Below are 27918 nucleotides of genomic sequence, written 5' to 3' on the forward strand. Positions count from 1 at the left end.
TACGATTTTAACCCTCAAACAGAAGCAATTGGAAGGCTGTAAAGTCAGGACACGTCTGCAAAACGCCGTACAGGACGAAACGACATCAATGTATCATGTTATTCGCGAACAGAAAAGGGGGCACAGAAAGATATTGACAGAACTGCACACTGCAGATGGCCGACACTTACACAACCAGCGCAACATACGAGACGAGATTTATAAACATTTCACAGCACAGTTAACGGAACACCCGGTGGATATAGCGGCGCAGCAAGCCCTCATGGCACGCCGTTTTGCGACATTGAGCACGGAAGAAGCAGACGGCCTCGCTGCAGTAATAACTGACGATGAAGTAGCGGACGCCATTCGAGGGAGCCCACAGAATAAATCGCCTGGCCCCGACGGATTACCGGCCGAGTGTTATAGAACTTTTCGACACCATTTAGTTCCAAAGATGACCATGGTCTGTAATGATATCCTAAACGCTGGAGATGATATCCTAAGGGAATACGGTGAGGGCATAGTGGTATTGGTCCCCAAAACCCCAGCGGGCAAGACAGTCGACAATCTCCGACCGATTACATTACTTAATACGGATTATAAGATATTCGCGCGTGTCATGATGCAGCGATTCAGTACGGTACTCAGTACTGTCACGGGGGCTTATCAAACGAGCGTTGGGAAAACTAGAAACATCCAGCAGACGTTAAGCGAATATAGAGATATCATAGCTACAGCCGCCGCTTGTGACATCCGATGCGCTTTAGTCTCGCTAGATTTTGAAAAAGCATTCGATAAAGTCAGTCACTCATATCTTCTGTGCGCGATGGCAGCAATGAATTTTCCACGGAAAGTTATTGACACTGTTACACTCCTGCTGAGAAACGGAACATCCAAGATCTGTCTCAACGGACAACTAAGTAAACCTATTTCCATCACTAGGTCGGTCCGACAAGGTTGCCCGATGTCAATGGCTTTGTTTGCAGTTGCTCTTGAACCCTTGCTGTTCTCCCTGACGCAAGACCTTCCGGGATTACGTATACATGGCCAGAAGATTGTCTGCCAGGCATTTGCGGATGACGTCAGTTTCGTGGTGACGAACGATGAAGACTTAGAACGCGCGTTTCAGCTGATAAACACTTATGAAGCCTCCTCAGGAGCGAAAGTCAACTGTAAAAAGTCTGGCGTTATGGCACTTGGTAGGGGACTAGAACTTGTCAATAGCCATGCACTAAAAAGGATGTCAACTTTTAAATGTCTCGGCATTGAATACACGCGCAGCATCCGCTGCACGGCTGCTCTTAACTATAGGAGACTGTTGGCACAAATTCGGGCCGGCAAACGGCAACATCATTTGCGAAATCTCAACGCCATGCAAAGAGAGCTTTTAGTCAATACCTACATCGTTTCAAAAGTCAGTTATGTCGCGCAAATCCTCCCAATACCAAAAGTCATAGCACAACGCATGCTTGCGGCGCTCGGCCACTTTGTCAGTAGGGGACAAATTTTCAAAGTCGCATTTGAAACCTTGACGCTCCCCATGGAAAAGGGCGGCCTCAATCTGACTGATGTTTACCACAAAGCGAAAGCAGTATATATCAGCAACGTGTATAAACAATGGCAACGAACACCACATTCCTTAATGGCCCTTCTTCTCCATGAAATCGCACCAGCCAGCATGACGCCTCCTGTCAACGTAAGTCACATCCCGACTGCATTATGCCACTTTAGTAATTTTTTCCTAGACTACAGCTATGTTCAATGCACCATACCTGAGAATGATCTTTACAGGGTCAGAGCGCTTTACAGCTGCCTGACGGACAGTAAATCGCGGAACAGAATAGAAGTAAAGTATAAAGACTGCAATTGGGCAAAGATCTGGGAAAACATTCACGACGCACACTTACCATCGCAGGTGCGGTCTACGTGGTACATGGCGGTCAATAGGATCATACCGACAAATTCAAAGCTACACATGATTCACTTGTCCGACACTCCGAATTGCATTCACTGTACTTTACTAGATACCATTGAACATCGCTTTCTATGCGACGATGTGAAGGACATCTGGATTCTCTTTGCACGGAAGCTCTCAAGTATGCTGCGTACTGCACCTAAGATGATTACTCCAGCTGGACTCCTCACTCCCGATGCCGTTCCATACCCCCCCGCAAAACGACGAGCAGTCAACTGGCTTCAAGGTCAGACGGTGTATTTTATATTATCGGCGCCAGAAAAAAATAAAGTAGACTATTGGTTATACCTACTAACTCAACACCAGAAACTTCAACGAATAGACAAATATAGAGAAAAGTATGTGTCCTTCCTACTCCGAACATTAACGTAGAGAGATATTCATACAGGGCGACGTTTGCAGTACGAAAATACTGCTGGATGGCCCCTTCAGAATTATAATGGCCGCAATTAGGATTCGGATTGCGGGAATCGAACGGTCACGAATATGCGACGGACCGCCCCGACAGTGGTGACACTTTGGGGGGCGATACCTCTCCTGTCGACAGCAATACGAGACTGTTCTACAGGAACCCCGTGGAATTTCGGAGATCTAATACTCACATTACAATTATTCTTTTCTTACTTATTTAGGAAGATTCGTTTATTTGCACAGAAGACGTGTTTCTTTTATGTTTGAATCTCCCATAAAAGAGGAGGAGAAGATTTGTTCCTTCATGCTGCGGAAGACTCCAGCACCCTCCAGTTTATTTTCACATATGCAGTCTTCCTTGGACGTTGTGATGAGTTACTCACATTCTCGCAGAAGAGTTAATTTGTTTAATCCCCACATGCAATATAGTGGTTTAACCAACTATCCAAATGCATACTGAAGAGCATTAAACTGTCACACGAATATTATTTAATATAAACGGTGATTTTTTTTTAATGGCGGAGAAGCCGAGCCGATGAAGGCAATTTTGGCGAGCGTGAGGACGGGCTAGAAGGGGTGGCTGGAAGCCCGACACAACAAAATAAATAAATAAATAAATAAATAAATAAATAAATAAAAAGTGGTAGAGCACTGGTGTAGTAAACCAGGGGTCGTAAGTTCCATCCTCAGAGGAGGAAGACGAATTTTGGAAATCAGTTTCGCGTCGTGGCCGTATAGCAAACAGTATTTGTAATGACGAACAATTAGCGACAGGCGTTTTATTTAGAATTACTCTCAGATGTGATTAAGGCGAATGGCGCAGATAAAGCATTTTTTTTTTTTAAAAAAAACCTTTATTCATCATTAATAATAATAATTATACAATATTAACCCACTTCCTTAATAGCATTAGTGGGTCGTAATATTAATACATTTATTATTGTTTCATGCAGCATGCTACAAAATATGATGTGCTACAGGTTACTACAACAATGGGCATTATACTAACTATCCCTACTACTTAAGAAACTATTACTATCACTAATTGCTAATTTCTACACCTGCAGCGTCACATATGTGCCAGTAGAATATATAAACCTACTTTGCAAGCCTTGCTCTTCGGGCTAACCCCAAAGAGCTTGCCCCCGGCACTGGGCTGGCCAAGATGTTAACTCGCTGCAGTTCCATAACCTAACATAATATCCTATTCTAAGTCCTACGGAGCTAACTTATCCTAAGTCAAATCCGGTGCATCTCTAAGTCGGTGAGATTAACCCCTCCTCCCCCTAATCCTGCGCGCGGCGGATCCCAACTGTGATGTAAAGTCGGCCAGTCCGCGCGCTGGCGGTATGGGAGAAGGGATCTAGACAATATCGGTGTTCATTTTCACATTCTTAGTTAATCTCCCTCAGATATTCATTTAACACTTTCCGTGATACCTCGTTGGCCAGAGTATTAATCATCTGAAAAGTGTCTTCACGTCTGAGGAGTTGATACGTGTCATGATTCGGTAGTCCGTCTCGAAGTGTAGTCGCTACATCATTGAAGAGAGGGCACTCGTAAATCACATGATCCGGAGTGCCTTCCGGCGCGCCACAGTCACACGCTGGCGTAGCCCTCTTCCCAAACCGACATAAGTATGTCGGGTAGGGTCCATGACCAGTGAGAAAATGGATCAGTCCCCGTGTTGGCTGAAAGTACTTCATTTCTAAGCGCTCCCTCACGTTCGGCAAGAACTGAAAGGTTCTGCGACCGGTTTCTTCTGTCTCCCAGGACCCCTGCCAAAGTTCTTCCCCCCTTCTTCTAATCCCCCTTTTGTCCTCTACCCTCACACCCATGATTTCTTCTATTTTCCCCTGGTTCCCTTTTTTTGCCCAATACCAGGCTGCTTGCTCCCTAATCTTGATGTCAAGTGGGCAGAGCCCCATTATGACTAATAGGGCCCCTCCTGGAGATGTTCTATAAGCGCCCACAGATCTTAGAACCATGCTTCTCTGAACCCTTCTCACTGCCATGGCGGGCACAACCCTCGTGAGTCTGTGCGCCCAGACCCCGGAGCCGTAACCCACTACTGAAGTTAGGATACTATTGTGATAAAGTTTAATGAGATGTGGAGGTAGGTGAAATCTTTTGTGTCCTATGGAAATGAGGTTGTTTAATATTTGCAGAGCTTTTTGGGTTACAGTTTCAATGTGTTTTCCGAAGTTCCATTTCTCATCAATGATGACTCCTAGGTAACGTGTGTCTCGTCTTCGCAGTACCGGTGTGCCGTCAATTCTGACCGTAGGGTTCCTGATTAGTTGTCCTTTAAGTAGTAAGTATGTCGATTTGCTTGGTGATATGGTCATTTTCGTGGTGTGGCACCACTGTAGGAGTCTGTCTAACGCTCTCTCTATTTTAGGTTCTATGTCCTCTCGGCTACGGCCACCGACCATCAGGAGGAGGTCATCAGCGTAGGCTATCACCTCTAGCACATCCTCACTTCGTTGCAGGCTGTCTAGTAATGGCTCCATGTGGATGTCCCAAAAGAGCGGCCCTAGGACCGATCCTTGGGGACATCCTTTCGTGACAGCTTTCCCTACCCTTTCGCTAGGGGATGATAGCCAGACCTCCCGATCCTCACAGTAGCTCCTCAGGCAGCCATATAGCGGCCCTGGACACTCCTTCTCCCGCAAGCAGGAGAAGAGCGAGGGCCACCACAGGTTGTCGAAGGCGCCACTGATGTCCACCATGATGCCCACCACGTATTTGTGCGGGGTTGAGCCACAGACCTCGGCCGCCAGGGCGATTGCATCAGATGCCGACCGCCCCGGCCTGAAACCGAATTGCCTACTGCTCATCCCGCACAATACTCTATGTGCTGCAAGTCTGTCAGCCAGCAGTTTTTCCAAGATTTTTCCAAACAAATCTAACAGGCAGATCGGCCTGTACGACTTTACTTCTGCAGGATCCTTGTCTGGTCCCTTCTTAATGATGACGACGTTCCCAGTTTTCCACCTTCTTGGGAACTGTTGTTGCCTCAGGCACTCATTATAGAGGTGGGTAAGCGGGGCAACCAGCTGGGGTGTCAGGAATTGCACCACCTCCGCCACAATGCCGTCTGGCCCAGGAGCTTTGCCTCTTTTAAGTTGCTTTATGTGGGTCGCCACCTCCTCTTCTGAGAAGGGGTAGACCGCCGTGTCATTATTATATATTTCACGGTCTTGTTCTCGCAATTGCCGTTGTCCCTCTGTCTCCCCATCCGCATTGTCATCAGGCAGCAGGGACCGGAGGAGGACCCCAGCAGTCTCCTGCCAGGACTCCGTCATCCTGTCCCCGTGCCTGACTGTAGATAGCTCCATAGGAGAGCGGATTTTCTCCCTGACTAATTTATAGGGGAGTCCCCATGGATCCAGAGCTAGCTGGCTGAGCACATAGTGTTCCCAGCTTCGCCTTCTGACTTCACGTAGTTCACTCTGGAACCTCTGTTTTGCCTCCCTGTACTGCAATTGCCACCTTTGTCTCTCCTGCCAGACGACACTGCGCTGGTAGTGCCTCCTTAGCCTCCTGACAGATTGGCGTAGATCTTCCAGTTCAGGCGACCACGGTGACGGAGAAGCCGCCATGGCCTTCCTCCTGATCGGTACAGCAGCCCTCACCGCCCTGGTTACTGCAGTTACTAGTTCATCTGCTCTGTTGTCTACGTTTATGTCTTGTTGTATGTCATCTTCCGGTAATGGAGGAATGTCGCACTCCCTCGCCAGGCGTTCCCAGTCAGCTTTCCTGTAGTTAAATTGTATTTCCCATCCCATGGCCCAGCGGCACTCTCTCTCCCCTACTGTGAAAGTTATTAAGTTATGGTCGCTAGTGGTGGCGTTTCCTACTACTTTCCAATTTTGAATGATGTTTGTTACATTTGGTGTCACGAGAGTGACATCAATATTTGTACCCTGCCCTCCTCCTGCCGTGTAGGTAGGAGGATTACCAGGCCTGTTGGCCACCACGAGTTGCGACGCCATAACGTATTCTTCCACCTTTTCTCCATTTGCGTCTCTTGTGCCACTGAACCATAGGGGGGACTTGGCATTAATATCAGCTGTTATTACAATTTTCCTTTCCCGCAACGCCGTGGTCACCCTCATCAGGTGGTCTAGGTGTATTTCAATGTCATCTCCATACTGGAAATACATATTAATGATGGTGATGATTCCTGCTGGAGATTGGAGCTCCACGACGTTGCAATGGGGAGTTGTAAACTGAGAGAGTGTGGTTACTCTCACGAGTTTGTTTGTAATTATAATTGCCGCCCTTGGGTCTTCTCCTCTGCTTATTACTTGCCATGTGGCGGCAGCAAATGCGACTTTCCCAGCTTGGGAGTACGGCTCCTGCAGACAGAGCACATCCAATCTCCTCTCCTCCACCTCCCTTCGGAGTTCCTGCATCACAAGTCGACTATTATGAGTGTTTAGTTGTCCTATGTTTATTTTGGTCATTATGGAAAGTAGGTGTGTACTCGGTCATGTGGCCAGGTCTTAGTCCAGTCGAACGCAATTCGTCCGTTCGCCAAAACTGCCTGTTCGTAGATGTCATTTAGGTCGAATTTCTCGCCCCTTCTTTCAAACACCTTTCTTAACAAGTCTCGCAGGGCTCCAAAGTCAGTGGGGAGATTCACTGATTTTAGTTGAATTCTGTCCACAGCCTCCATCACCGAGAAGGTTATCTTTCGTCCCTCTTCGTGTCCTACACGAACCACATGTCTCAGGGCAGTGGTCAGGGTAGCCGGCTGCTCAAGTCTTGCTAGTTGCATGGTGTACTCCAAGTTGGGGTACACTCTTACAGGGTCCACAGGTGGTAGTCTAACTACTGGAGTACCCTGTGTGGGAGAACTTGTACTAGAGCTACTGGTTATCAAGTTTTCCTGTATCGGTTGAATGACTTTTTTCTGCTCCTTTCTGGAAACTGCCACAGCCACAGGATGCCCTTGCCGTTTCTGGTGTTCTGTCGGCTCTGCTCCCCGGCTTTCGGAGGAGGGAGCTGCAGCTATGGGGGGGTCTGTCTGTATTGCCATATTTATCATATAGATCTCAGTCTGTGTGGCTCTATTTTCAGTTTTCTTGGTGCTCGTAAGCGACCTTAAGAACAACTTAAACTTGTTAGCCCTCATAGCATCCCTCCTCCTTTTGCTCGGGGACTTATGTTTCGGCATCCTGTTCAGTATGCCGGGCTCACCCATAATCAATCCTGGAAATCAGTCTTTGTTCAAGCATCCTGTATGTTGGGCAGTTTCGACCTGTGGCTCCGCATGATTTCTTGCCTCGGTTCCTGCATGGTATGCAGATTGCTGCTGCCTTGCAGTCTTTACGGTTGTGACCGTTCTCTCCACATTTTGTGCAGGCCGACTCCCTGGTGCACAGCCTGAGAATGTGGTCCAAGTCGCCACAGTTGTGGCAACGAGGTACCACGACATAGTCCCTAGTGTTGATGGCATGGAAGCCAACATATATTTTTCCCATTGTCGTAATGCTTTTCCACATCCGCGCTGTAACCTCAGCGACGTGATGTACCACATCTCGACCCCGTGGACCTGTCTTGAATCTGAGTTTAAAACAGTCTTTGAACTCTTCTTCACTCAGATGCTCAAAGTTTTGTTTTCTGATTGTATCGCATAACTCTTCATTGGTCATTACTGTTGGAACGTCGTACAGAATCACGAGAGGGTTCCTTTTCCTTGGAGGCTCACACTTAATTACTGAATTTAATTTGTGGTTGTTCAATATTTTTTCTTTATCCTCTTCGGATGCGACTTCCACTATTACTGAATTCTTGCTGGGTTTGATTCTTTTGATCTTTATTTTCTCTTTTACAGGGTCCACAGTAGTCGTGAATAGCTCCTGGATTCTTTTGACACTTGTGTCTTGGCCCGGCAGGGTCCTCAAGAAAACTGCCGTATCTGGCCTCTTAGTCACTTTATCTATGGTATCTCTAGTCGTTTTGGGCTTCGTGGGAGCTTGCGCTGCCACGGCAGCCCAGGTTTTAACTGGTTGTTTCCTCAATCGATTGTTTTCTTTCTCTAATTCTTCCACCCTTCCTTCCAACTTTGCGTGGGCAATGGCCCATGCAGCCAGTTCATTTTTAATTGTTGAGAGTCCTGCTTGACTTATCTTCCCGTTTTTAATGTTTTGCTCCATGAGCAACGTGATTCGTGCTAATCTCTGCGTCACAGTTTCATTTTCGGCCTGTCCCGACTCATCCTGAGGAGAGGGATCAGGCGGCGCAAAAGAAGCCCGTTGAGGCGCACTCGAGTCACTCGTATCGGTTGTCGCCATGATTATACGAGTGATAAAAGAAAGATGGGAGCCCGTCTCTTGCCCCGGACCGGCTCCTCTGGCATGGGGGGGCAGATAAAGCATTTTCCAAAGCGGTACAGCATAAGGTGGGACGAAGCAATCTGAATTACATTTTATAGATGTATTTCTCTCATATCTCAGAGCTTCTCGCGGTCGTTGTCTTCGTCGTCGTCGTCATCGTCGCCGCCGCCGCCGCTTCTGTGGAAGTAGCAAATGGCCATCGTAGCAAATGCGGCGAGGGACGCCCTGCCTTCGATTCCGAATGCACAAAGTGTGTGGTCTTGTTTCCCAGTCTATATTTGGTCGGTCTCGTAAGAGGTTGAATGTAACGAATGGGTGGGAAAGAGCAAGGGGCAGCGGCTGTGCAGAACGAAAACACAATTCCACAGGGGTGTGAGCGTTTCGAGATGAGTCGCATACAAGTTGTAGTTGATCGCCAGTGACTGTGTGGCCTAATGGATCATGCGTCGGACTTCGGATCTGAAGATTACACTTTCGAATCCTGTCACGCTCGTGTTTTTGCAGTTCTGAAAAAGAAACATACCGTTTTAATGTAGCAATTGAGCAGTACGAAACCGTCTGAATGTTGCTGTTGACCATTTTTTGCTTGGAGTTGCTCTTGAGCTTGAAACACACACAGCAAGACCGGTGTTAACTAGCGAAATGGTCGGCAGGATGCCGTCACCGCGAGTTTTGACTGGCACTTGCACATCTAAAACAACGTCGGAAAGTAACTCGTTCGGCTTTTGAGTCACATCAAGTATGTGTGTTAATTTTGACGCCACTAGCTCTGCATGTTGTCATGCAATTCCTTTACCTCTCAGAAATGATTATGAAATAAAAGTGAAGTACGTGACGAGTGTGACGTTAGGAAAACATTAGGCAGCATGGAGAGATTCTGTATGGGACCACCCAACCCAAACGAGTACTGTGTGACGTGCTACCCGGCAGGTATTAACAGAGGCAGCCGGCTAGCTCAGTCGGTAGAGTGTGAGACTCTTAATCCCAGGGTTGTGGGTTCGAGCCCCACGCTGGCCGGAACGGAATTTTGTTCCGCTGCAGATGTAAATTACCGTTTTTCTGATTAACGTGATGTAATGTAAATAGGAACTTTAAACTTTGCCTACGTCTCTATCAGTCGCAAGGAAACTGTATTTGAAGGTGAAGGTGATTTTGTAGACATGTGTGAAAGACATGTTCTGAAATGCAAGTGCTGTTGTTTGGAGAGCACATCGGTTACGTGTCACATGTGTAGCCAAGAAGTAATGGGTCGCCATAGCTGCAAATATTAGAAGATAATATGAAGTGTTGTCAGCTGAAGTCTGATGATGCAGGCGACCGTAAGGCCGAAGTACGCAAGAGTGCCGCTAGGCCGCGCCTCTTTAGCTCAGATAGTTCCGCTTCAGACGCCGTGCAGTGTGGACGTGCCTAGTCTTCCGCTCCGCCGTAGCGTTACGTATAGTGGGATATCGTTTGTTTACGTTTAGTGTTGCACCTTCTGTAAGTTTTTCTCCGTCGTTGTTTCGTTCGTTGTGTTACTTTCTGTGTGTATTTCAGTGTTTTTCGTGTAGCGGTTTAGACCGCGTAGTTTTGGAAAATGTCGTCTCAGGTTATTCCTCGTCAGGCTACAGTTAGTTTTGCTTTCGACAAGTCCACCCGCCATGTGCAACCTAGTTCCCTTGAGATTCATGATTGGTTAGTAGATACCTTTGGCATTAATTCGGATCAGGTGCACACTGCATATTTTCATACCGAACTCTATGTTTTCTTTGTTAAATTTATGGACCCTCTTCAGGTTGATAAAATTATTTCCAAATTTGGTCATCAGGTTCTCTTTCGGCATCGGGATGATTCTGTCAGTACCGTACTACTTTCAAATGCTTCCGTTACGTACACCAGTGTTCGTATTTACAACCTCCCGCCGGAAGTGGATAATGTGTATCTTAAGGAGGGTTTACTCAAGTATGGTGATGTTAGGAGTATTCGCCTTGAACGCTGGTCCAGCCAACATCGTCTGCAGTGTTACAGTGGTATTCGTTCCGTCGAAATGCACGTGAAGCAGCATATTCCCTCGCACCTGCAGATCGGTGGATATCGTGTCCATGTAACATATAGTGGTCAGGTTGGCAACTGCTTCTTGTGTAATGAGAGTGGCCACGTGCGTACCGACTGCCGCGGAGGGTTTTTGTGTTAAAAAATTCTCTCGAACAGCGTCGCAAGTTAACGGTCGCTGACCTCGTTGCCGGTGGTTCTGCTCTTGGTGTCGAACAGTCCAGTGGTAGTAGCGCCCCGCCGCAGGTTTTGCACGCCCCTGATACAGAATTTCCTCCTTTGCGTGCCAAATCTGATGTTGTTCCGTCTGTTCCTCAGGTGGGTGTGCCGCTTTTGAATAATAAACGGCGTCGCGCACAAGATGGAAATAGTACGGATGAGGATCTCCCCGAGATGCCCCAATCCGGGAGACCGACATCCTCCGAGCCACAGAGTAGTGTAGATGCTCCCTGTTCCCCTGAAGTAGCTTTTCCGGTAGCGGCTGCTGACGCCCCTCCGGCTTCTGACGCGGCTTCTCTCAAGTCGGCTCGTCGGTCGGGCCTGTTGGCGCCGCCTTCCGAACCGACTTCATTGTCACAACAAGTTGAGCCACAACAACTTCCTGCTTCGCTGCCCCATACCTCTGCCAGCGGAGCTGCTCCGCTTCCTTCCAACTTAGCAGCTTCGGAGCTTCCTGCTCACGTTTCGCCTCCGTGTAGTCCATGTTTGCCGGAAGCTAGTATTGGTGTAGACCAGTCCGTTTCGTCGGATGTTTCCCCCGCGACCCCGGACCCTGACTGTGGACCGGCGCGGGTGGTGTCGGATACAGAACTTGACCCTCCTACGTCACCTTTGGCTGCCGCTTCCTTGCCCGTCAGCCGACGCAAGTTGCGGGTTCAGCCGAACGTCAATGCTGTTCGTAAAAAACCGAAACGTAAGGGATCCGCGGAAGGGGGTAGCAGTCCCCTTCCCTCGGATGCCTCCGTCTCCCCTGCTATGGACTGTGATGTTGATGCGTCGGTGTAGGTGATTTCTTCTCTCGATTTTCTCTCCATGGTTCAAGCATACACCTTTCTTACCTTAAATGTTAACCGTATTGAGTCCGACGTTCGCATTGCCTCTTTGCGGCAGTTTCTCTACGACTCCTGTGCGGACGTAGTATTTTTGCAGGAAGTATTGTTTTCTGATCTCTCTCTACCTGGATTTCAAACTGTTTTTAATGTCAAACCGGAAAATTAAACAGGAACTGCTCTTTTCTTTCGAGAAGGTATTCCTGTTACTGACATTGAATTCCTTGACTCTGGCCGTGGGATTGGTTGTCGTCTTTTTGATCTCTGCCTATTTGTTTTGTATGCCCCCTCTGGTTCGGGTCGCACTGTGGCTCGATCGCGCTTTTATAAGGAAGAGCTTATTTATCTTTTGCGCAAGAGTCCTCGGAGTCTTCTGCTCGGAGGCGATTTTAATTGTGCTTTACGCCCTGAAGACCAGTCCCCCAATTTTAATTATTGCCGAGATTTACATGACTTGGTTCGTACGATGCACCTGCGTGATGTTTGGGAACACAAATACCCAACCCTGGTGAAATTTACGTATTTTACCGCGTCCTCATGCAGTAGACTCCAGAGATTCTACTTCTCTGATTTTTTATGTGATAACATTCTTTCTGTCGATGTTATTCCTACTAGTTTTTCTGACCATTGTGCTTTTACTGCAACTGTAAATCTTAGTCACCAACCAGCAAAACTTTATCGTTCCCAGTGGATGTTAAATGTTTCCCACCTTGCCGACAGTGCCATTGATGAAGTTGTAAGTGCCGTGTGGGAGCGATGTCTTCGCTCTGTCCCGCGTTACCCCTCCTTGCTCGTTTGGTGGACTGCGTTTGCCAAGCCCAAGATTCGTCAGTCTTTGATTTTTTACTCTGCCGCAAGGGCGCGTGATTTTAAGAACATGTATGAATTTTATTACTCTGTCCTGCGTGAACTGTATGACGCGGCGGGTCCTTCTCCTCTGCGGATCCATGATGTTCGTCGTATTAAAGCAAAGCTCTTGACCCTCAAACGACGACAGTTGGATGGTCTGCGAGTAAAGTCGAAACCTCACTCTCTTGTTGAAGGTGAACTGACTTCTTTGTACCACCTGCTGCGGCATCAGACTCGACGTCGTCGGACATGCATCTCTTATCTTATGGTGGATGATGGACGACAGCTTATTGCACAGGAGGATATGACTCGTGCTCTTCATCAGTATTACGCTAGTCTCTATTCTGCCAATGATTCTGGTGCGTCACTTTCTGATGATGTCCTTGAGGATCTTCCTGCGACGATCACGCCTGAAGCGAACGGCGACTTTCTCCGGGAGTTCCAGGTAGATGATGTTTTCGATTTTATTGCTCGCTCTCCGTCCGGTAAATCGCCTGGTCCAGACGGCCTGCCTAAAGAATTTTATCTCCGTTTTTGGCCTCTTTTGGGTGGCACTTTTACGCAGATTTTAAATGCGATTGTCAGGGGGATGGATGTGCCAGCCGATTTTAAAGTAGGGAAAATTGTTTTAATTCCGAAGCCCACTGGTCATTTATCAGCTGGCAATCTTCGTCCGCTCACATTGCTGAACTTTGATTACAAGACAGCTGCTAGAGCGCTCAATAGTCGATTGTCTTCTCTGCTTCGGGGTGTGATTGGTGCACATCAATGTTGTTTTCCTGGTAGATCTATTCTGACCCCAGTAGCCGAATATCGGGATGTTGTCTCGGTTGCGGCGGTTACAAACGTTCATTGTGCCTTTGCTTTCCTCGATTTTTACAAGTCCTTTGATCACGTCGGTCATGTGTTGTTAAATCGTGTTTTAGATACAATAGGTTTTAACGCTTCATCACGTGGTGTTCTTGGTAATTTGTATAGGGGAATAACTGCTCGGGTGTCAGTCAATGGGCAGCTGACGCCGCCCATTGCTATCCGCCGAGGGGTACCTCAGGGTAGTCCGCTCTCTATGTCTCTATTCATACTGTCCCTGGAACCGCTGCTTCGGACTCTTGCTTTCAAGCTTCAGGGTATGACCTTCTCTGGTGGGAAGCTCACTGTTAAGGCGTACGCGGACGATGTCGTTGTTCTCCTCCGTCAACGTGATGATATCACATTGTTGAAAGGGGCGGTTGATGCATACTGTTGTGTCTCTGGAGCGCGTCTCAATCAGGGTAAATGTAAGTTCCTTGATATTCGAGCGTTTCGCGATGCTGATGTCCCTTGGGCCACTTTTGTCGATCGCCATACGTCATTGGGCATTAGCATTGATCGGTGTCCCATAAAAATGGCGGCTCTTAATTGGAAATCTGTCACCGAGAAGATACAGTGGGCTCTGATGGTCCATAAGCAGCGCTCTGCTACCATTTTGCAAAAAGTCAGATTTTTAGACACGTACGTGTTAAGTAAAGCCTATTATGTTGCTCAGCAGTTCCCACTTCCCATTATGGTGGCGAAAAGGTTGCGCCAATTGTCTAGCAGGTTTATATGGAAGGGTCATCTATTCAAGTTGCGTTACGAGGTTATGACGAAACCGCGTATCTCCGGAGGCTTGGGCCTCACTGACATTACCCGCAAGGCATCTGCCTTGTACGTCAGCCGTACGACTCTCATTGTTACGCAAGAAGTGACTTCAACTACATCCAGACGTTTTACTGTTCTGCGTCCGAAGAGCCTTGCTCCACCTGACGACGTCGGTCGCCTCAATTTTAAGTTGAAACACGTCCGGGAATTTTATATTGCGGTTAGTTACCTCGGTGACGTCTTCTTGCGACGACCGGTGCCAACGACCAAGAGCTTGATTGCCCGTTGTGAGGGGCTAGCTGGTCCCAATCCAATCGAACTGGCGTCTCCATCAGTGTCCTGGAGGAACATCTGGAAGAATGTTAGTCTGCCGATCCACTCAATGGCTGTGTGGCGTCCACGTGGTGTAGGGTAGTTAATGGTTTGGTCCCCACCAACGTACGACTGCACCGTATTGGTCTTTCTGACACGGACAACTGCACTCGGTGTGGTCTCCTGGACACACTTGAGCATCGATTCACCTGCAGTGGGCACCTTGCTAATTGGCTTTGGCTCAGGAAACAACTGGCTTTTGTCACTAGGACTGCAGAAACCGCTTATATCATTGACATCATCGTACGGCCCGATTCTTCCTTTTATCCGCGAACGAAGCTCTATACCGTTATGTGGTTGCTTGGACACTTCGTACATTTTGTCAATAGTTGGCATGAAGAGGATGAACACCTAACGTTTCGGCAGTACATCCTTACTGCTTACTGGAACCGATTGCGCTTGCCAGGACTCCGTAAAGATTTTGCAAATATGCTTAGCCAAACATTTGAAAGGGAGGGTGTTGGCTAAGGTCGCCTGTGTGAGCCGATTTCTTTTATACTGTAGCTGGTTTTGCCGCCTTTATGTAAAATTCTTCTCTACACCTGGACTTAAGTTTACGTGGAGCTTTAGGGCGAACAAGAAAAACAAAAGTAAGACCAAGAACCGAGACAGTAGGGGAAGTACGACGCCGTTGTACAGGTGCCATTCGGAAACAGGACGGTGGAATCATCGTGGCCAGGCCTCGGGTTTCGACCCCTGCCCGCTTTGTTTCCGCAGCCTCAGACTGACTGTCACCCTTAACTTTGAAAAAATGGCACACGAAAACGAAAGTAAAAACAAAAAAAAGAAAAGAAAGTGGTAGAGCACTGGTCTAGTAAACCTGGGGTCGTAAGTTCCATCCTCACAGGAGGAAGACGAATTTTGGAAATCAGTTTCGTGTCGTGGCCGTATAGCAAACAGTAACAAAAAAAAAAAAAAAAAAAAGTGGTACAGCACTGGTGTAGTAAACCAGGGGTCGTAAGTTCCATCCTCAGAGGAGGAAGACGAATTTTGGAAATCAGTTTCGTGTCGTGGCCGTATAGCAAACAGTATCTGTGAAGCCGAACAATTAGCGACAGGCGTTTTATTAAGAATTACTCTCAGATGTGATTAAGGCGAATGGCGCAGATAAAGCATTTGCCAAAGCGGTACAGCATAAGGTGGGACGAGGCAGTCTGAATTACATTTTCGTCGCCGCCGCCGCCGCTTCAGCTGAAGTAGCAAATGGCCATCGTAGCAAATGCGGTGAGGGACGCCCTGCCTTCGATTCCGAATGCACAAAGTGTGTGGTCTTGTTTCCCAGTCTATATTTGGTCGGTCTCGTAAGAGGTTAAATGTAACGAATGGGTGGGAAAGAGCAAGGGGCAGCGGCTGTGCAGAACGAAAACACAATTCCTCAGGGGTGTGAGCGTTTCGAGATGAGTCGCATACAAGTTGTAGTTGGTCGCCAGTGACTGTGTGGCCTAATGGATCAGGCGTCGGACTTCGGATCTGAAGATTACAGGTTCGAATCCTGTCACGCTCGTGTTTTTCCAGTTCTGAAAAAGAAACCTACCGTTTTAATGTAGCAATTGAGCAGTACGAAACCGTCTGAGTGTTGCTGTTGACCATTTTTTGCTTGGAGTTGCTATTGAGCTTGAAACTCACACAACAAGACCGGTGTTAACTAGCGAAATGGTCAGCAGGGTTCCGTCACCACGAGTTTTGACTGGCACTAGCACATCTGAAACAACGTCGGAAAGTAACTCGTTCGGCTTTTGAGTCACATCAAGTATGTGTGTTAATTTTGACGCCACTAGCTCTGCATGTTGTCATGCAATTCATTTACCTCTCAGAAATGATTATAAAATAAAAGTGAAGTACGTGACGAGTGTGACGTTAGGAAAACATTAGGCAGCATGGAGAGATTCTGTATGGGACCACCCAACCCAAACGAGTACTGTGTGACGTGCTACCTGGCAGGTATTAACCGACGCAGCCGGCTAGCTGAGTCGGTAGAGCGTGAGACTCTTAATCCCAGGGTCGTGGGTTCGAGCCCCACACTGAGACAAACGGAATTTTGTTCCGCTGCAGATGTAAATTACCGTTTTTCTGATTAACGTGATGTAATGTAAATAGCAACTTTAAACTTTGCCTACGTCTCTATCAGTCGTAAGGAAACTGTATTTGAAGGTGAAGGTGATTTTGTAGACATGTGTGAAAGACATGTTCTGAAATACAAGTGTTGTTGTTTGGAGAGCACTTCGGTTACGTGTCTGATGTGTAGCCAAGCAGTAATGGGTCGCCATAGCTGCAAATATTAGAAGCTAATATGAAGTGTTGTCAGCTGAAGTCTGATGATGCAGGCGACCGTAAGGCCGAAGTACGCAAGAGTGCCCCTTGGCCGCGCCTCTTTAGGTCGGTGGTAGAGCACTGGTGTAGTAAACCAGGGGTCGTAAGTTCCATCCTCAGAGGAGGAAGACGAATTTTGGAAATCAGTTTCGCGTCGTGGCCGTATAGCAAACAGTATCTGTGATGACGAACAATTAGCGACAGGCGTTTTATTAAGAATTACTCTCAGGTGTGATTAAGGCGAATGGCGCAGATAAAGCATTTGCCAAAGCGGTACAGCAAAAGGTGGGACGAGGAAGTCTGAATTACATTTTATAGATGTATGTCTCACATATCTCAGAGCCTCTCGCGGTCGTCGTCGCCGCCGCCGCCGCTTCTGCAGAAGTAGCAAATGGCCATCGTAGCAAATGCGGCGAGGAACGCCCTGCCTTCGATTCCGAATGCACAAAGTGTGTGGTCTTGTTTCCCAGTCTATATTTGGTCGGTCTCGTAAGAGGTTGAATGTAACGAATGGGTGGAAAGAGCAAGGGGCAGCGGCTGTGCAGAACGAAAACACAATTCCTCAGGGGTGTGAGCGTTTCGAGATGAGTCGTATACAAGTTGTAGTTGGTCGCCAGTGACTGTGTGGCCTAATGGATCAAGTTCCGCTTGAGAAGCGACAGCGTTCGGACGTGCCTTCACTTCCGTGCCGTCGTAGCGCCGCAAGCCGTGTTAACACCGTTTCTTGTGACAGTGATTGTGTTTTTTTCTCGTGTTATTTTGCGTTTTTGTGTACTCTTATTGTTTTTTTTTCTTCTCTTACCAGCAGTTTCGGCCGCTTATCATTACAGTTATGGTTAAATTGGTTCCCCGTAAGAATACATTATGTTTTGAGTTTGATAAGGCATCGCGTCGTGTGCAACCAAGCTCTCTGGAAATTCATGACTGGATTGTCGATGTAATTGGGATAACTTCTGACCAGGTTTACACAGCGTACTATGATATGGCGGATTACTGTTTCTTTGTCAAGTTTCCCACTCCGTTACAACTGGAGAAGATATTGCAGAAAACTGGAGGAATGGCGGAATTCCATCATCGCGACCAATCGGTGAGTACCGTGTTAATCACCAATACCGGTGTAGAATATAAACAGGTTCGAGTATTCAATTTGCCACCTGAAGTTGAACATTACCTATTGAAAGATGTTCTTGCTAAATACGGTGATATTCGGCAAATCAGAATGGAAAAATGGTCTAGCCAACACAAATTGCAATGCTACAGTGGGGTTCGTTCTGTTGATATGAGCATTAAAGTTAATATTCCCTCGAAAATCGTGGTCTGTGGCTATAAAGCACATGTCGTTTATAGTGGGCAAGTAGAAACTTGTTATATTTGTAACGAGAGCGGGCATCTACGCAGTGATTGTCCTCGGCGTATTTTCGTCCTTAAAAACACCTTACAAAAACGCCAGAGGTTGACTCTAGCTGATATTATGACCCAACGTCAGAATTTGGAGGAGACACCTTTGCCACCCAGTACATCAGAGGCCGTTGAACCTGATCTTAGCAACGAGTCCTTCCCGCCATTAGCGCAGAAGAGCGAGAAGCTTCCACTTGCTGTCAGAACAACGTTATCAGTCGGTAACAAACGACGCCGTACCTGCGACGATAGTGGAACTGATGAAGAGTTGTCGGTCAACGACCCGATCTCGGTCACGGACGCAAACCCTCCCTCGCAGGAAAACGTTGCCGTGGACAGCATAGATGAGGGCTCCGACGCCGTTGCGTCCACGGCGGCGACGGTAAACAACAGTGCCGGCCAGTGTTTACAGCTAACTGTTGTGACGCCACCGGCCGGCCCGCCACAACACGAGTTGGACGCACAACAAGAGGACGACCTTCCGATGTCGGCTCTACAGACACACGATGAAGCAGTTGGTCTGGAGCCCGTTGTCAACACCAACCTGCCCCTTCATGAACTCAACCAACCTGGGAAGCCGGACGGCTGTTTACCAACAGACCGTGTGGATACAAACAAACACACATTGCCTTCCGCCGCCGCGTCTTCGCACGAGTTAGATCCAGTGGAGGAAGCCGGCACTCCGGCTACCGATTTCAGTCATGATCCGCACACCCCGCCTTCTGCCATGGAACTCCCGGCTAGTGGACGACGGAAAACTAAACCCAAACCAAATGTCTCCGCGGCCCGAAGGAAGACTCCGATTAGAGGTGCCGCGGAATCAGGACGCGAACGTGGCACTGTCACTTCGCAGTCTGACAGTGCGATGGACTGGGCCGCTAATGCAATTTAGCTTTCTCCCTCCTCCGATGGGCACGACCCAGGCATATAAATTTCTTTCTCTTAATATTAACAAGTTCACGACAGCTTTGAAGACAGGGTTGTAGCTACAGTTTATCAACGGGTCTGCAGCCGATGTTGTACTTCTACAGGAAGTGTCTATATTAAGTCTCACCGTTCCTGCTTTTCATGAGATAGCAAATGCAACGAAAGACACGGGCACAGGTGCAGCCATTTAGTGAAAAAGCGGCGGACTTCAGGCTGACTTTTCTTCCCCTCAAATACATTGTGCACATTGGGCGAAGTGTACATCTCGAATTTTGTGTACCCCCTCTACTTTGCCACCCCTATATGACAATTAACCTTTTCAGATTCTTCAAGCTTATAAAATATTAACTATTAACGTTAACAGGATAACGTCAGATTCGAAAAAAGTAGTGTTAAAACAATTTATCTATGAATCAGAGGCCGATGTTGTGTTGTTGCAAGAAGTGTTATTCACTGATTTCACCGTACCCGGTTTTCAAATATTTTATAATGTCTTACCGGACGCAAACACAGGAACCGCAATTTTAACTCGTGAAGGTTTACCGGTAATGTTGTTGGATAAACTGGTTACAAGAAGAGGCCTTAGTTGTAAAATATTTGATGTCACCGTTGTCAATGTTTATGCACCGTCCGGTAACACCAACAAAGCGGCGAGAGCAAATTTTTTCAAGGATGACATTATCTACTTGCTGAGGAAAAATCCTGCGTCTGTAATAATTGGTGGCGACTTCAATTGTGTAGTTAACAGGAAAGATCAGGTGCCGCACTTTAATTACAGCAAGGAGCTGCATGACTTAATTAAAAACATGAAGTACAAAGATGCATGGGAAATCAAATTCCCTACGCTAGTCAAGTTCGCGCATTTCACTTCGACATCATGCAGTCGGATCGATAGGCAGTATGTGTCGGAGAATCTAATTCATAACGTGTTGGATGTGGAAGTAATCTCGACATACTGCTCGGATCACTGTGGGTTTTCTATGACTATCAATTTAGCAAGACAACCTACTAAATTTTACCGCAGTCAGTGGATGCTCAACATTGCCCATCTCAAAGATGACGAACTGGAAGACTGGATCAAAGCCACATGGACGGCATGTTTGAAATCAGTGCATAAATACGGATCTAAAATCGAATGGTGGGTCAAGTTTGCCAAACCTAAACTTCGGCAATCCTTAAAATCATACAGTTTTCAAAAATACTAGAGATACCAAAAAGACAATCGAATTTTATTATACGGTATTGCGAGAACTACATGACAAACATAATGTAGCTGCTACTCACCTAGAGCAAATTCGAAAAATAAAAGCGAAACTTCTAAGCATCACACGCCGGCAGTTGGAGGGATTAAAACTTAAATCAAAGGCGAAGTCTCTACTACAAGAAGAAACTACTTCAATGTTTCACCTGATCAAACACCAACCTCATAGGCGACGCAGTTTTATTGAACACCTCCAACTCGAAGACGGGACTGTAATTACCGACCAAAATCACATGGTGCGCGCCATACATCAGCATTTCGCTCACCTCTACGCTAAAGACCAGACTGCCGAGACTGCACGTCCTGAAACTTTACACTTATTAACGGAACGGATCACTACTGATGAAAATAACTGTCTGCTTGCTGCCTTTGCAGAGGACGAAATATTACATCTCGTAAAGACGTCACCTTCCAACAAATCGGTGGGTCCAGATGGATTACCAAAAGAATTTTATCACAAGTTTTGGCATATTATTGGGTCAACATTCACGGATATAATAAACGAAACCTTACAAGGAGGAGAATTACCAACTGAACTTAAGGAAGGAAAACTAGTCTTGATTCCGAAAAGTAAAGGACAAAAGAACATCGATCAGTTTCGCCCCTTAATGTTGATGAACTATGATACAAGACCATTGCACGAGCACTTAAGGAGAGACTCACACCACTTCTCAGAATAGTAATAAAAGGCCATCAAGCCTGCTTCCCGGGCCGGACGATCATGTCGGTCATCTCCGAATACAGAGACCTCACTTCTATCGTGGCAGTCACTGACATCAGGTGTGCAATATACTTCGTCGATTTCTGCAAGGCGTTTGACCATGTCAGCCACCGATACGAGGACCTCATATTTACACGTCTGGCTTTTCTCGATCGAGCAGTTAGAGTAATCCATCAGATGATGACCGGAATAACTGCCAAGGCTTACGTCAACGGACAGGCGACGAAAACTATTCATGTAGAGAGGGGAGTTCCACAAGGGAGCCCGTTATCAATGCTTTTGTATGTTCTTGCACTTGAACCTTTGCTACGGCAACTCAGCGACAAATTAAGTGGCGTCACAATCTCCGGAGTCACGTTTACAGCAAAAGCATATGCCGATGACGTGGGCGTCGTCCTTCGAAACGGAGGAGAAATTACAATTCTGGAAGAGACGATACGTCAATATAGTCGCGCCTCTGGTTCAAAAGTGAACATCCATAAGAGTAAAATCTTAAACCTAAGAGGGTTTGACAGGGTACGCAGCCAATGGGCGTCACTAGTTGATTCCCACAAAACACTAGGCATTACTATGAACAATTGTCCAATGAAGATGGCTGCAGTAAATTGGCGGGACACGGCGAACAAAATACAGGGTGCGTTAAGGGCACTAAGTTGGCGATCCGCGAATTTATTGCAAAATGTTCTATTAATTAACACCTACGTGTTTTCTAAAGCCTGTTTTGTAGCACAAATATTCCCAGCACCGACGTTACAGGTGAAAAAGGTAATGCGTCTTGCAAATAGCTACCTGTGGAAAGGCAACATATTTAAAGTTAGACTGGACAGTGTGACCAAAGCAAGACTGATGGGCGGGTTAGGGCTAACTAATTTTGTTACAAAGGCAACTGCACTTTACATCAAAAGAACACTGTTTATGATTAATAAGGACAGAAATAACGTCACCTCCCGACTATTCACAATTGTCCAGCCAGGTTCCCTGCAACCCCCGGTGAATGTGGGCAAACTAAACAACACACTAACGCATATCAAGAAATTTTATATTGAGGTCGGCTACTTAGAGGCACGCATAATGTACAAGTCAAGTATAACTACAAAGGAGATTCTAAATACATGGCACCAATCGGATACACAAAATACCATAGAAATCAAATATCCGAACGTCATATGGCGTACTGTATGGAAAAACCTTAGCCTCAAAATCCATTCAACAAACGTGGCTTCCACTTGGTACAAGGTAGTCAGCGACACTGTACCAACCAATGCAAAACTTTATCACATAGGACTGTGTGCTACCAATCACTGCACTAAGTGTGGATTCGTGGACACACTTCAACACAGATTCACGTGCAGAGGACTATTTCACAATTGGACATGGATCAGACAGAAGATTGCACTCCTCACCAGAAGTGATGGCCGCCATTATACACCACAAATGCTATTACAGCCTGAAGTGACATTTTTTCCAGAAAGCAAAAACAACGCTGTCATGTGGCTCTTGGGTCACTACACACATTACGTAATTGGAAGGAATGGATCTGACAATTCAATTGATTTCATCGATTATATGGAATCCGCTTATTGGGAATCAAAAAAATACAGTGACCATAAAAAACACTACGGCAACATGTTGAATATAGTCTTCGAGAGGACAGGCATAGGATAAAAACGAACAACACGATAGAAACTATAAGGAAGTAACAAGCAAACAGTGCACTGAGTGACCTATTTTATTAATCTCTGAGAAGTGACTACGGCTTCTACACGGTATTATGTACGAAAAAAAAACCACAACAGAAAAAGGTACAAACAAATTACAACATTCAAGAACCAAACAGGGCAAATAATAAAAAAAAAACAAATAAAAAACATAAAATAAAATAAGGGAAAAACCACAACGTCCTAAGTAAAAACTTTGTTCCATGATATAAATAATCTCCGAGGAGACAGACAAAAAAAAAATAGCTCAGTTGAGAGAGCGTTAGACAAAAAAAAATGGATAAGGCATCGGTCTCCTAAACCGGGGATTAAAAAAAAAATGGATCAGGCGTCGGACTTCGGATCTGAAGATTACAGGTTCGAATCCTGTGACGCTCGTGTTTTTCCAGTTCTGAAAAAGAAACATACCGTTTTAATGTAGCAATTGAGCAGTACGAAACCGTCTGAATGTTGCTGTTGACCATTTTTTGCTTGGAGTTGCTCTTGAGTTTGAAACACACACAACAAGACCGGTGTTAACTAGCGAAATGGTCGGCAGGGTGCCGTCACCGCGAGTTTTGACTGGCACTTGCACATCTAAAACAACGTCGGAAAGTAACTCGTTCGGCCTTTGAGCCACATCAAATATGTGTGTTAATTTTGACGCCACTAGCTCTGCATGTAGTCATGTAATTCCTTTACCTCTCAGAAATGATTATGAAATAAAAGTGAAGTACGTGACGAGTGTGACGTTAGGAAAACATTAGGCAGCATGGAGAGATTCTGTATGGGACCACCCAACCCAAACGAGTACTGTGTGACGTGCTACCAGGCAGGTATTAACTGAGGCAGCCGGCTAGCTCAGTCGGTAGAGCGTGAGACTCTTAATCCAAGGATTGTGGGTTCGAGCCCCACGCTGAGCGGAACGGAATTTTGTTCCGCTGCAGATGTAAATTGCCGTCTTTCTGATTAACGTGATGTAATGTAAATAGCAACTTTAAACTTTGCCTACGTCTCTATCAGTCGCAAGGGAACTGTATTTGAAGGTGAAGGTGATTTTGTAGACATGTGTGAAAGACATGTTCTGAAATACAAGTGTTGTTGTTTGGAGAGCACATCGGTTACGTGTCAGTTGTGTAGCCAAGCAGCAATGGGTCGCCATAGCTGCAAATATTAGAAGCTAATATGAAGTGTTGTCAGCTGAAGTCTGATGATGCAGGCGACCGTAAGGCCGAAGTACGCAAGAGTGCCGCTTGGCCGCCCCTCTTTAGCTCGGTGGTAGAGCACTGGTGAAGGAAACCAGGGGTCGTAAGTTCCATCCTCAGAGGAAGAAGACGAATTTTGGAAATCAGTTTCGCGTCGTGGCCGTATAGCAAACAGTATCTGTGATGACGAACAATTAGCGACGGGCGTTTTATTAAGAAATACTCTCAGGTGTGATTAAGGCGAATGGCGCAGATAAAGCATTTGCCAAAGCGGTACAGCATAAGGTGGGACGAGGAAGTCTGAATTACATTTTATACATGTATTTCTCACATATCTCAGAGCCTCTCGCGGTCGTTGTAGTCGTCGTCGTCTCCGCCGCCGCCGCTTCTGCAGAAGTAGCAAATGGCCATCGTAGCAAATGCGGCGAGGGACGCCCTGCCTTCGATTCCGAATGCACAAAGTGTGTGGTCTTGTTTCCCAGTCTATATTTGGTCGGTCTCGTAAGAGGTTGAATGTAACGAATAGGTGGGAAAGAGCAAGGGGCAGCGGCTGTGCAGAACGAAAACACAATTCCTCAGGGGTGTGAGCGTTTCGAGATGAGTCGTATACAAGTTATAGTTGGACGCCAGTGACCGTGTGGCCTAATGAATCAGGCGTCGGACTTCGGATCTGAAGATTACAGGTTCGAATGCTGTCACGTTCGTGTTTTTCCAGTTCTGAAAAAGAAACATACCGTTTTAATGTAGCAATTGAGCAGTACGAAACCGTCTGAATGTTGCTGTTGACCATTTTTTGCTTGGAGTTGCTCTTGAGCTTGTAACACACACAACAAGACCGGTGTTAACTAGCGAAATGGTCGGTAGAGTGCCGTCACCGCGAGTTTTGACTGGCACTTGCACATCTAAAACAACGTCGGAAAGTTACTCGTTTGGCTTTTGAGTCACATCAAGTATGTGTGTTAATTTTGACGCAACTAGCTCTGCATGTTGTCATGCAATTCCTTTACCTCCCAGAAATGATTATGAAATAAAAGTGAAGTACGTGACGAGTGTGACGTTAGGAAAACATTAGGCGGTTCCGCTTCAGACGCCGTGCAGTGTGGACGTGCCTAGTCTTCCGCTCCGCCGTATCGTTACGTATAGTGGGATATCGTTTGTTTACGTGTAGTGTTGTACCTTCTGTAAGTTTTTCTCCGTCGTTGTTTCGTTCCTTGTGTTACTTTCTGCGTGCATTTCAGTGTTTTTGTTTAGCGGTTTAGACCGCGTAGTTTTTGAAAATGTCGTCTCAGGTTATTCCTCGTCAGGCTACAGTTAGTTTTGCTTTCGACACGTCCACCCGCCATGTGCAACCTAGTTCCCTTGAGATTCATGATTGGTTAGTAGATACCTTTGGCATTATTTCGGATCAGGTGCACACTGCATATTTTGATACAGAACCTTATGTTTTCTTTGTTAAATTTATGGACCACCTTCAGGTTGATAAAATTATTTCCAAATTTGGTCATCAGGTTCTCTTTCGGCATCGGGATGATTCTGTCAGTACAGTACTGCTTTCAAATGATTCCATTACGTACACCAGTGTTCGTGTTTACAACCTCCCGCCGGAGGTGGATAATGTGTATCTTAAGGAGGGTTTACTCAAGTATGGTGATGTTAAGAGTATTCGCCTTGAACGCTGGTCCAGCCAACATCGTCTGCAGTGTTACAGTGGTATTCGTTCCGTCGAAATGCACGTGAAGCAGAATATTTCCTCGCACCTGCAGGTCGGTGAATATCTTGTCCATGTAACATATAGTGGTCTGGTTGGCAACTGTTTCTTGTGTAATGAGAGTGGCCACGTGCGTACCGACTGTCCGCGGAGGGTTTTTGTGTTAAAAAATTCTCTCGAACAGCGTCGCAAGTTAACGGTCGCTGACCTCGTTGCCGGTGGTTCTGCTCTTGGTGTCGCACAGTCCAGTGGTAATAGCGCCCCGCCGCAGGTTTTGCACGCCCCTGACACAGAATTTCCTCCTTTGCGTGCCAAATCTGATGTTGTTGCGTCTGTTCCTCAGGTGGGTGTGCCGCTTTTGAATAATAAACGGCGTCGCGCACAAGATGGAAATAGTACGGATGAGGATCTCCCCGAGATGCCCCAATCCGTGAGACCGACATCCTCCGAGCCACAGAGTAGTGTAGATGCTCCCTGTTCCCCTGAAGTAGCTCCGGCTTCCGACGCGGCTTCTCTTGAGTCGGCTCGTCGGTCGGGCCTGTTGGCGCCGCCTTCCGAACCGACTTATTTGTCACTACAAATTGAGCCGCAACAACTTCCTGCTTCGCTGCCCCATACCTCTGCCAGCGGAGCTGCTCCGCTTCCTTCCAACTTAGCAGCTTCGGAGCTTCCTGCTCACGTTTCGCCTCCGTGTAGTCCATGTTTGCCGGAAGCTAGTATTGGTGTAGACCAGTCCGTTTCGTCGGATGTTTCCCCCGCGACCCCGGACCCTGACTGTGGACCGGCGCGGGTGGTGTCGGATACAGAACTTGACCCTCCTACGTCACCTTCGGCTGCCACTTCCTTGCCCGTCAGCCGACGCAAGTTGCGCGTTCAGCCGAACGTCAATGCTGTTCGTAAAAAACCGAAACGTAAGGGATCCGCGGAAGGGGGTAGCAGTCCCCTTCCCTCGGATGCCTCCGTCTCCCCTGCTATGGACTGTGATGTTGATGCGTCTGTGTAGGTGATTTCTTCTCTCGATTTTCTCTCCATGGTTCAAGCATACACCTTTCTTACCTTAAATGTTAACCGTATTGAGTCCGACGTTCGCATTGCCTCTTTGCGGCAGTTTCTCTACGACTCCTGTGCGGACGTAGTATTTTTGCAGGAAGTATTGTTTTCTAATCTCTCTCTACCTGGATTTCAAACTGTTTTTAATGTCAAACCGGAAAATTAAACAGGAACTGCTCTTTTCTTTCGAGAAGGTATTCCTGTTACTGACATTGAATTCCTTGACTCTGGTCGTGGGATTGGTTGTCGTCTTTTTGATATCTGCCTATTTGTTTTGTATGCCCCCTCTGGTTCGGGTCGCACTGTGGCTCGATCGCGCTTTTATAAGGAAGAGCTTATTTATCTTTTGCGCAGGAGTCCTCGGAGTCTTCTGCTCGGAGGCGATTTTAATTGTGTTTTACGCCCTGAAGACCAGTCCCCCAATTTTAATTATTGCCGAGATTTACATGACTTGGTTCGTACGATGCACCTGCAAGATGTTTGGGAACACAAATATCCAACCCTGGTGAAATTTACGTATTTTACCGCGTCGTCATGCAGTAGACTCGACAGATTCTACTTCTCTGATTTTTTATGTGATAACATTCTTTCTGTCGATGTTATTCCTACTAGTTTTTCTGACCATTGTGCTTTTACTGCAACTGTAAATCTTAGTCACCAACCAGCAAAACTTTATCGTTCCCAGTGGATGTTAAATGTTTCCCACCATGCCGACAGTGCCATTGATGAAGTTGTAAGTGTCGTGTGGGAGCGATGTCTTCGCTCTGTCCCGCGTTACCCCTCCTTGCTCGTTTGGTGGACTGCGTTTGCCAAGCCCAAGATTCGTCAGTCTTTGATTTTTTACTGTGCCGCAAGGGCGCGTGATTTTAAGAACACGTATGAATTTTACTACTCTGTCCTGCGTGAACTGTATGACGCGGCGGGTCCTTCTCCTCTGCGGATCCATGATGTTCGTCGTATTAAAGCAAAGCTCTTGACCCTCAAACGACGACAGTTGGATGGTCT

At 46.7% G+C, this 27918-nt stretch overlaps 2 non-coding genes across 2 annotated transcripts; both read left to right on the plus strand.

Annotated features, from left to right (window-relative positions):
- The first annotated feature begins 9659 nt into the window (after nt 1-9659).
- On the plus strand, nt 9660-9732 carry Trnak-cuu (transfer RNA lysine (anticodon CUU)). The gene has a single exon. It is a non-coding gene; the product is annotated as a tRNA-Lys (tRNA).
- Nucleotides 9733-23801: 14069 nt separating this feature from the next.
- Trnak-cuu (transfer RNA lysine (anticodon CUU)) lies at nt 23802-23873 on the plus strand. Its single transcript has one exon. It is a non-coding gene; the product is annotated as a tRNA-Lys (tRNA).
- Nucleotides 23874-27918: the final 4045 nt, after the last annotated feature.

Source organism: Schistocerca gregaria, chromosome 1 (assembly GCF_023897955.1).
Source record: "Schistocerca gregaria isolate iqSchGreg1 chromosome 1, iqSchGreg1.2, whole genome shotgun sequence".
In the NCBI taxonomy this organism is placed as follows: Eukaryota; Metazoa; Arthropoda; class Insecta; order Orthoptera; family Acrididae; genus Schistocerca; species Schistocerca gregaria.